Below are 11,938 nucleotides of genomic sequence, written 5' to 3' on the forward strand. Positions count from 1 at the left end.
TGGTGCCTATGCACCTGGGCATGAGAAGAAAGATCATGATAGGCAAGTGTTTTGGGAGCAACCCTCCCATCCTTGTATTTTAATTTTCTAAAAGGGGAAACAGAAGGAGTCATGCGGGGAGTGCTCATCCACCTTGAAGGCTCACATTAGGGTGCCTCAATGTGTGTGGATGTAACCAAGATGGGAAAAAAGAAGACAGGTAGTATGTTTGAGGAAAGAAACCTGGATATTTTGGCTCTGAGTGAAATGAAGATCAAGGATAAAGGGGAAGAGTGGTGTGGGAATGTTTTGGGAGTAAAGTCAGGGGTTGGTGAGAGGACAAGAGCAAAGGAAGGGGTAGCACTACTCCTGAAACAGGAGTTGTGGGAGTATGTGATAAAGCGTAAGATAGTAAACTCTATATTAATATGGGTAAAACTGAACGAGGATGGAGAGATGGGTGATTATTGGTGCCTATGCACCTGGGCATGAGAAGAAAGATCATGATAGGCAAGTGTTTTGGGAGCAGCTGAGTGAGTGTGTTAGCAGTTTTGTTGCACGAGACTGGGTTATACTGATGGGTGATTTGAATGCAAAGGTGAGTAATGTGGCAGTTGAGGGAATAATTGGTCTACATGGGGTGTTCAGTGTTGTAAATGGAAATGGTGAAGAGCTTGTAGATTTGTGTGCTGAAAAAGACTGGTGACTGGGAATACCTGGTTTAAAAAGAGAGATATACATAAGTATATGTATGTATGTAGGAGAGATGGCCAGAGAGCGTTATTGGATTACTATTAATTGATAGATATGTGAAAGAGAGACTTTTAGATGTTAATGTGCTAAGAGATGCAACTGGAGGGATGTCTCATCATCTTGTGAAGGCGAAGGTGAAGATTTGTAGAGGTTTTCAGAAAAGAAAAGAGAATGATAGGGTGAAGAGAGTGGTAAGAGTAAATGAGCTTGGAAAGGAGACTTGTGTGAGGAAGTACCATGAGAGATTGAGTGCAGAATGGAAAAAAGGTGAGAGCAAAGGACATAAGGGGAGTGGGGGAGGAATGGGATGTATTTAGTGATGGCTTGCGCAAAAGATGCTCATGGCATGAGAAACGTGGGAGGTGGGTAGATTAGAAAGGGTAGTGAATGGTGGGATGAAGAAGTAAGATTATTAGTGAAAGAGAAGAGAAAGGCAAGAGGTCAAGAGAAAGGTGCAAGAGGTGAAAAAGAGGGCAAATGAGAGTTGGGGTGAGAGAGTATCATTAAATTTGAGTGAGAAAAAAAAAGATGTTTTGGAAGGAAGTAAATAAAGTGCGTGCGACAAGAGAACAAATGGGAACATCGGTGAAGGGGGATAATGGGGAGGTAATAACAAGTAGTGGTGATTTGAGAAGATGGAGTGAGTATTTTGAAGGTTTGTTGAATGTGTTAGATGATAAGAGTGGCAGATATAGGGTGTTTTGGTCGAGGTGGTGTGCGAAGTGAGAGGATCAGGGAGAATGGTTTGGTAAAAAGAGAAGAAGTAGTGAAAGCTTCGCGGAAGATGAAAGCCAGCAAGGCGGCAGGTTTGGATGGTATTGCAGTGGAATTTATCAAAAAAGGGGGTGACTGTGTTGTTGACTGGTTGGTGAGGATATTCAACATGTGTATGGCTCATGGTGAAGTACCTGAGGATTGGCGGAATGCATGCACAGTGCCACTGTACAAAGGCAAAGGGGATAAAGGTGAGTGTTCAAATTACAGAGGTATAAGTCTGTTGAGTATTCCAGGGAAATTATATGGGAAGGTACTGATTGAGAGGGGTGAAGGCATGTACAGAGCATCAGACTGGGGAAGAGCAGTGTGGTTTCAGAAGTGGTAGAGGATGTGTGGATCAGGTGTTTGCTTTGAAGAATGTATGAGAAATACTTAGAAAAACAAATGAATTTATATGTAGCATTTATGGATCTGGAGAAGGCATATGATAGAGTTGATAGAGATGCTCTGTGGAATGTATTGAGAGTATATGGTGTGAGAGGCAAATTGCTAGAAGCACTGAAACGTTTTTGTCGAGGATGTAAAGCATGTGTACGAGTAGGAAGAGAGGAAAGTTATTTGTTCCCAGTGAATGTCGGTTTGCATCAGGGGTGCGTAATGTCTCCATGGTTGTTTAATTTGTTTATGGATGGGGTTGTTAGGGAGGTCAATGCAAGAGTTCTGGAGAGAGGGGCAAGTATGCAGTCTGTTGTGGATGAGAGGGCTTAGGAAGTGAGTCAGTTGTTGTTTGCTGATGATACAGCGATGGTGGCTGATTTGGGTGAGAGACTGCAGAAGTGGTGAATGAGTTTGGTAAGGTGTGTGAAAGAAGAAAGCTGAGAGTAAATAAGAATAAGAGCAAGGTTATAAGGTGCAGTAGGGTTGAGGGACAAGTCAATTGGGAGGTAAGTTAGAATGGAGAAAAACTGGAGGAATTGAAGTGTCTTAGATATCTGGAATGGATTTAACAGCAGATGGAACCATGGAAGTGGAAGTGAGTCACAGGGTGGGGTAGGGGGCAAAAGTTGAGGGAGCGTTGAAGAATGTGTGGAATGCGAGAACATTATCTCGGGAAGCAAAACTGGGGATGTTAGAACTAAAAGTGGTTCTAACAATGTTATATGGTATATCTGTATGTATATACATGTGTATGTGGGTGGGTTGGACCATTCCTTTGTCTCTTTCCTTGCGCTACCTCACTGACACGGGAGACAGTGACAAAGTATACTACATAAAAGATAAATAAATGGCTTTAAAGCTGTAAGGTTAAATAAATTTTCAAAACTATGTGAAAACTGAGATTGACAGATTTCAAAAGAAAACCCAAGTGAGGAGTCAATGGGATGAAGTGTGGTACAAAAATATTCTTAAAAACAATTACTCTAAATTATCAAACATATGCCTGCAGAAATATGAACACAGAAAAAAGAATCCTTTATTTACCTTTGCTGCAGTAGAGTGGTAAAGTTTACAACAGGCACACAATTCAAAACAATGGGTGCATGTGTTTAAAGACTTGCCAAGACTAAGCGTCACACATGAATGACAGCCTGTTCTCAGATATGCCATTACTGACGTGTGTGCCCAGGGTGCGATCAACAGCACTGGGTGGCCCATGTGTAAATTTAGTGTAGCGGGCTCTAGGTGGATGTGTGTGTTGTGCAGAATGTGATGAATTGCTTCATCCCAAATAAAATCAGTTCATGCAAGACAATGAAGCAGAAATCATCTCATGTATATTAAAGAGAGGGTTAATATACAGATGTATGTTGAAGTCTAAAGGTTAAACTAAGAATGACTGTCTTAATTCTCGAGAAAAAAAATATTTTTCATGCACCTTTTTATAAATGAAGAAAAAAGTTATTTTCTGTATGCTGGAGAGGCTGAAAAATATGTGCAACAAAACTGTTCACCATTTTAGGTGTGAAATATATTTTCAACCTCCCAAGTATACAAAAAACATTTTTTTCAAAAGGTGCACAAAAATAGATTTTTCTTCTTAAGAATCATGACTTAACCATCTGTAGTTTGGGGAAAACACATTATCTAACAGACTGGCCAATCCTATGTAGGCAAGTTACATCAACTTACATTTTTTTATTGATGTGATTGGGAGCCGAAAAACTATGACAGCCAATTTTTTTCTTTTGAATGAAGAGTTAGCCCCTATAATGTTCTTTGCTTCATATGTGGTATCACCATCCTCATTTGAATTTACAGGAGATGTATGATTCCATATCTTAACCATATATTTCACAAGCAACCTAATAACATAGCTGGAAAAAATATGGCTTGTCAATCATCCATGTATCAACAAAGAAAGTGCAATTGTGTCACCATGGTGGGAAACTGGATTTACATGCCAATCATTGCAATCAAGTAAAAGAAAAGAAACTACTACTATTTCATAAAAATTTACAGTCTAAATGATATGGTCATTTTTCATGTACTCCTGTAAATAATGTTATGTGTTAGAAAGTGATAATCAAACGAGTAAAAATGTGCTTAGCAAATAAGGAATAGGGATACGTAAAAAATACTTGATATAAATGGGGAAATTGTCTGGGAAAATATAAAGTTTGTGAGGAGATTAGGTGTATAGAACAAAATCAACACCTAAGAAAAAAAACGTATGTACAATTACATAAATAAGAAGCATCCATGTTTTCAGCTAGGGCCCTTCCCCCAACAGCTCAACACCTTACCATAAAGGAAAGTATACTATTTTTCTGGGTATTTTCTTCCATAATGTATGATACAGAAATATTCTGTAAGTGATTTTTCTTTATTTTTCATAATTTGTGAGTCTCATTTCAGATGAAGTACACAGTTCAAGAATTATTTGCAGTTCTGGAAAATAGGTGTTTACCAGATTGGCTAGTCCTAAGGGCGGCATGGGTGCAGTGGAAGTGCTACAAGTTGGGGGTGTGCACTAAGACTCAACAAGTCCTTAGATAAAGTTCACATCGTACACTATGGTCACTCATGGATTACTCGGGCCTCCAGACAGCTCTAATGACTCATCCTTTGTTTATGTTGCCATCTACAGCCAGTCAACAATGAACACAGATTTCAACTTACAGAGGAAAATTATATGCGCAGATTAACATTCATAGCACACTGCTATTAACACTAGATTGATATGCATGGCACCAAAAGGGTTAACCATAAGTAGCAAATAGAGTAATGCACAACCTGCAAATTTCTGAGTACTAAGAGCATGAGCTAAAAAGGGAAATCAAACACCATAATCATCATAATAATAATATACCTTTATAAACAGTCTATCAAAATTACATACAGAAATGTAACACAAGACATTCTTATTTATTCACATAATCACCACAGCAAAAATAGATCTCTACATAATTCTCTATGTACTAAAAAGACATGTAAAATTAAAATGATATTCAACTTTGGAAAGTTGTAAAGATTTTTTGGGTGATGGTTGTAACACTGTAATCACCCCTCATAAAATTGATTTCTGAGCAAATTATTTCATGTTATAAAGACTTGGTCCCAATAAAGTAAGATTTCATATGGTTTTAGCAATATCTTTAACATCTGAAGACAATGTTAAAAGATTTTTCAAGAGGTTGATGGCCTCAATGACCCTTGCAACTGATAGGCCTTAAGCCCAAACCATCAACCAACCAACCATAATTGGTCCTAAAAAATACCACAAATGGACATAATCTAAATGTATTTATTTATCTTTTCATAATTACTTTAAGAACCCTTTCTGAAAAGGCCCTAATGTAACCCTGAGCTCATTTTCCAGGGCCTCCGGTCTACATGCTGTAGCAGGGACAGGATGAACTCCTTTAAAGCAAGATCTTTGGTGAGAGTATACTCTGTTTCATCAATCAACAAATATACAGCTTTGCTAAAGGTGACTTTTCACTTACTATGTAACTTCAAGCATATGGAGTCCAGTAACACCAATTATAATGAAAGGGGAAGAGAGATGTGTGGAATAAAAAGAGTTTGGTTGAGAGAGCAGATGAGGGTGTGTTGAAATGGTTGGATATATGGAGAGAATGAGTAGGGAAAGATTGACAAAGAGGATATATGTGTCAGAGGTGGAGGGAACAAGGAGAAGCAGGAGACCAAATTGGAGGTGGAAGGATGGAGTGAAAAGTAATTTTGAGCGATCAGGCCCTGAGCATACAAGAGGGTGAAGGTGTGCAAGGAACAGAATGAATTGGAAAGATGTGGTATACTGGGGTTGATGCGCTCTCAATGGACTGAACCAGGGCATGTTTAAGCTTACATCACAAGTAAACAGTTGTGTTTTGCTGGGCTGTATCACAATCAGCTGATGAAAGAAAGTACAGCTTTATCAAAGAACTACCCACTTCAAAGGAGTCCATCCTGTCCCTGCTACTGTAGGAGCCCATAAAAAGAGAGTCCTGGAGTAGCACTGGAACCTTTCCAGAATGGGATTCCTGAGTAATTATAAATAAATATAAAATACATACATGCTAGAAAATGGATGTGAACAAAGAAGGCCATTCTTTGTTTCTGGTGCTACCTTGCTACTGCAGGAAGTGAGGAAGCAAGAGGAGCATGCATAAGAGAGGTGAAAAGGATGTGCTTAAATGGTTTATACATATGGTGATGAAGCAGTAGGCAAAAACCATGAAAAGGTCTGTGGAGCCTGGAATTTGGATAGAGAGCTCTGGCTTTACTGCTTTGTACATGACAGCTCAAAAGTGGATGTGAGTGAATGAGGCTATTTCTTCAACTGTTCCTGGTGCTATCTCGCTAACGTGGGTAATGGTGAACATTTAAGGTCAAAAAGATACATTTCTTTCTTTCAAACTATTCATCATTTCCCGCATTGGCGAGGTAGCGTTAAGAACAGAGAACTGGGCCTTTGAGGGAATATCCTCACCTGGCCCCCTTCTCCGTTCCTTCTTTTGGAAAATTGAAAAAAATAAATAAATAATAATGAGAGGGGAGGATTTCCAGCCCCCCGCTCCCTCCCCTTTTAGTTGCCTTCTACAACACGCAGGGAATACGTGGGAAGTATTCTTTCTCCCCTATCCCCAGGGATAAAAAAGATACATACATATATATATATATATATATATATATATATATATATATATATATATATATATCCCTGGGGATAGGGGAGAAAGAATACTTCCCACGTATTCCCTGCGTGTCGTAGAAGGCGACTAAAAGGGGAGGGAGCGGGGGGCTGGAAATCCTCCCCTCTCGTTTTTATAATTTTCCAAAAGAAGGAACAGAGAATTGGGCCAGGTGAGGGTATTCCCTCAAAGGCCCAGTCCTCTGTTCTTAACGCTACCTCGCTAATGCGGGAAATGGCGAATACTTTGAAAGAAAGAAGAAATATATATATATATATATATATATATATATATATATATATATGCAAGTTGTTAGAAGCAGTGAAAAGTTTTTATTGAGAATGTAAGGCATGTGTAAGTGTAGGAAGAGAGGAAAGTGATTGGTTCTCAGTGAATGTAGCTTTGCGGCAGGGGTGTATGATGTCTGCATGGTTGTTTAATTTGTTTATGGATGGGGTTGTTAGGGAGGTGAATGCAAGAGTTTTGGGAAGAGGGGCAAGTATGCAGTCTGTTGTGGATGAGAGAGCTTGGAAAGTGAGTCAGTTGTTGTTCGCTGATGATACAGCGCTGGTGGCTGATTCATGTGAGAAACTGCAGAGGCTGATGACTGAGCTTGGTAAAGTGTGTGAAAGAAGAAAGTTGAGAGTAAATAAGAATAAGAGTAAGGTTATTAGGTATAGTAGGGTTGAGGGTCAAGTCAATTGGGAGGTAAGTTTGAATGGAGAAAAACTGGAGGATGTGAAGTGTTTAGATATCTGGGAGTGGATTTGGCAGCAGATGGAACCATGGAAGCGGAAGTGAATCATAGGGTGGGGGAGGGGGGCGAAAATTCTGGGAGCCTTGAAGAATGTGTGGAAGTCGAGAACATTATCTCGGAAAGCAAAAATGGGTATGTTTGAAGGAATAGTGGTTCCAACAATGTTGTATGGTTGTGGGCTATGGATAGAGTTGTGCGCAGGAGGGTGGATGTGCTGGAAATGAAATGTTTGAGGACAATATGTGGTGTGAGGTGGTTTGATCGAGTAAGTAATGTAAGGGTAAAAGAGATGTGTGGAAATAAAAAGAGTGTGGTTGAGAGAGCAGAAGAGGGTGTTTTGAAATGGTTTGGTCACATGGAGAGAATGAGTGAGGAAAGATTGACCAAGAGGATATATGTGTCAGAGGTGAAGGGAACGAGGAGAAGTGGGAGACCAAATTGGAGGTGAAAAGATGGAGTGAAAAGGATTTTGAGTGATCGGAGCCTGAACATGCAGGAGGGTGAAAGGCGTGCAAGGAATAGAGTGAATTGGAACGATGTGGGATACCGGGGTCGACGTGCTGTTAATGGATTGAAGCAGGGCATGTGAAGCATCTGGGGTAAACCATGGAAAGTTCTGTGGGGCCTGGATGAGGAAAGGGAGCTGTGGTTTCGGTGCATTATTACATGACAGCTAGAGACTGAGTGTGAACGAATGGTGCCTTTGTTGTCTTTTCCTAGCGCTACCTCGCACACATGAGGGGGGAGGGGGTTGTTATTCCATGTGTGGTGAGGTGGTGATGGGAATAAATAAAGGCAGACAGTATGAATTATGTACATGTGTATATATGTATATGTCTGTGTGTGTATATATATGTGTACATTGAAATGTATAGGTATGTATATTTGCGTGTGTGGACATGTATGTATATAGATGTGTATGTGGGTGGGTTGGGCCATTCTTTTGTCTGTTTCCTTGCACTACCTCGCTAACGCGGGAGACAGCGACAAAGCAAAATAAATTTAAATAAATCTTCTTTCTTTCATACTATTCGCCATTTCCCGCATTAGCGAGGTAGCATTAAGAACAGAGGACTGGGCCTTAGAGGGAATATCCTCACCTGGCCCCCTTCTCTATTCCTTCTTTTGGGGGAAAAAAAAAAAAAAAAAAAAAAAAAAAATATATATATATATATATATATATATATATATATATATATATATATATATATATATATATATATATATATATATTTTTTTTTTTCATACTATTCGCCATTTCCCGTGTTAGCAAGGTAGCGTTAAGAACAGAGGACTGAGCCTTTGAGGGAATATCCTCACTTGGCCCCCTCCTCTGTTCCTTCATTAGGAAAACTAAAAACGAGAGGGGAGGATTTCCAGCCCCCCGCTCCCTTCCCTTTTAGTCGCCTTCTACGACACACAGGGAATACGTGGGAAGTATTCTTTCTCCCCTATCCCCAGGGATATATATATATATATATATATATATATATATATATATATATATATATATATATATATATTATCCCTGGGGATAGGGGATTAAGAATACTTCCCACGTATTCCCTGCGTGTCGTAGAAGGCGACTAAAAGGGGAGGGAGTGGGGGGCTGGAAATCCTCCCCTCTCGGGTTTTTTTTTTTTTTTCAATTTTCCAAAAGAAGGAACAGAGAATTGGGCCAGGTGAGGGTATTCCCTCAAAGGCCCAGTCCTCTGTTCTTAACGCTACCTCGCTAATGCGGGAAATGGCGAATAGTTTGAAAGAAAGAAAAAAGATATATATATATATATATATATATATATATATATATATATATTATATTATTCCCTGGGGATAGGGGAGAAAGAATACTTCCCACGTATTCCCTGCGTGTCGTAGAAGGCGACTAAAAGGGAAGGGAGCGGGGGGCTGGAAATCCTCCCCTCTCGTTTTTTTTTTTTTTTTTTTTCCCAAAAGAAGGAACAGAGAAGAGGTCCAGGTGAGGATATTCCCTCAAAGGCCCAGTTCTCTGATCTTAACGCTACCTCGCTATCGCGGGAAATAGCGAATAGTATGAAAAAAAAAAAAATATATATATATATATATATATATATATATATATATATATATATATATATATATATATATGGTTGAGAGAGCAGAGGAGGGTGTTTTGAAGTGGTTTGGGCACATGGAGAGAATGAGTGAGGAAAGATTGACCAAGAGGATATATGTGTCGGAGGTGGAGGGAACGAGGAGAAGAGGGAGACCAAATTGGAGGTGGAAAGATGGAGTGAAAAAGATTTTGTGTGATCGGGGCCTGAACATGCAGGAGGGTGAAAGGAGGGCAAGGAATAGAGTGAATTGGAGCGATGTGGTATACCGGGGTTAACGTGCTGGCAGTGGATTGAATCAGGGCATGTGAAGCGTCTGGGGAAAACCATGGAAGGCTGTGTAGGTATGTATATTTGCGTGTGTGGACGTATGTATATACATGTGTATGGGGGGGGGTTGGGCCATTTCTTTCGTCTGTTTCCTTGCGCTATCTCGCAAACGCGGGAGACAGCGACAAAGTAAAAAAAAAAAAAAAAAAAAAAAAAAAAAAATATATATATATATATATATATATATATATATATATATATATATATATATATATATATGTTCAATGATCTTAAGAATGGACGATACATCTTGGGCACAATGGGTTGTGATATGTCAAATATATTTGTACTGTTGTAAAGTAGAGAGGTGTTACTGGACTCACCATGAAATTGATCACTCTGTGAGTGAGAAGTTATCTTCACCGAGGGAGTATCATCAGTCATGAATGGAAAGTAGTAGTTTCATTGAGAACGTTTCCACTCCAAAAGGAGTCCATCATCTCCCTGCTCATGTGTGAAATACTGCCTCAAAGCTGTAGGAGCCCCTTAAAAGATGTCCTGGGGTTTAATGGTATGATAGCCCCAGTACCCTTACGGGTACTCCTTTAGCTTTGAGTATGCACTCCTTGCAGGTGCCAGGAAATAAGTGATTCCCTTGGAGTGATAGGGTCCTTGATGAGCTATCCATTTATATTCATATACTAGCCTGGGTATCAAGAAGGTTAATGATGACTGTATAGTGAGCCAGCACTCCAGTAGTTGTCAGATTGCACTCCTCTGACCCAGGTGGCTGTCTTTCCTTTCTGCCTCACCCACATGTGGACTACTGGTATTCTGTCCACAAACTTACAATCTCTCCTAGTCATACATAACACCTGACAGCACTTAACTCACACAGCTCATTCTTTGTAATTCTAAATTTTCTTGCGGTGAGCACTATGCCCTAGCGCTGCCTTTTGGCAAAATAGTGGAGCAGTAGACAGAAGGTAGGAATAGTTAGGCAGGAGTATCATGCAGAAAGGAGTATTAGCTAAAAGTAGTCAGTAGGAACATGTGCTAGAGTTCTCCTCTGCCAGTGGCCTCTTAAGGGTGAGGCACTAAAGGCTAAGAAGTGGCTCTGGAGTTTATAGTTATGGAGACTCTACTGCCATGGCCATCCCCTTGAGGAAGTTCCAGTTGGAACAGGCATCAGACATATAAATAGAGATATAGATCTCTGTCACCTGTTCCCTTTAGGAACTCCTTCATGAAGGTGGCCATGGCGAAAGAGTCTCTATGACTGTTAAACTTCAATGCCACTTCTTCGCCTTTAGTACCTCACCCTTAACAGGCCACTGGCAGAGGGCAAATTTAACATGTATCTACATCTACCTATGATTTCTGCCTCATGTTCCAACATACTACTTCTACCTAATGCTCCTAGCTAATTCTCCAAACTACTACTTCTACCTAGTGTTTTTACTTAAAACTCCTGTATAGTTTTTGTACCTACTACTTATATCTATTGCTCCTATCATTTTACCACAAGCCAGGGCTAGCATAATGCACTCACCACAGGAAAATCTAGAGCTGTGAAGAATGAGTTGTGTGAATAAAGTGCTGTTGACTGTTATTTGTGACAAGGAGAGACTGTATGTTTGTGGAAAGAATACCAGCAGTCCATGTGTGGGTAAGGCAGAAAGAAAAGACAGCTACCTGGGTCAAAGGAAAGCAACTTGACAACCAGTGAAGTGCTGGCTCACTATGCAACCACCACTTGTTCTTGTACTTTATGTCCTATGATAATAACAGAGCCTAGTATTTTTTGTTAATGGTGTACAACTGCAGGTGGAGTCTGGTAACACCTATAAAGCTAGAGCACTTAGGCATCTCCTGCACATTATAAAATGTAACTAAGAAGGGCAGAAGAGGGAGACTCTAAATCTCTTCTTCTCTTGAACTATTATTATCTAAAATTAGGAATAAAAGCAGTAGCAAAGCAGGGATTTTTTCCTCTGGCTCATTTGTCTGTTCCTGACTCTACACTGATGAATGATGAAGATGAGATATAAAAAGGATGAATATCAAAAAATAAAAACAAACCTAATTACTAATAAATATTTCATCATACTGATGGAAGGTCCGGTTCACCATCAAGATCTTCTTGATGAACATCTACACTGTACTTACAGGCCACATGAGAATCATCATCATCATTTTGTTCATCACTTTCATTTAAAAGATGCTCTTCT

The sequence above is a fragment of the Panulirus ornatus genome, chromosome 57 (genome assembly GCF_036320965.1).
Source record: "Panulirus ornatus isolate Po-2019 chromosome 57, ASM3632096v1, whole genome shotgun sequence".
Taxonomy (NCBI): domain Eukaryota; kingdom Metazoa; phylum Arthropoda; class Malacostraca; order Decapoda; family Palinuridae; genus Panulirus; species Panulirus ornatus.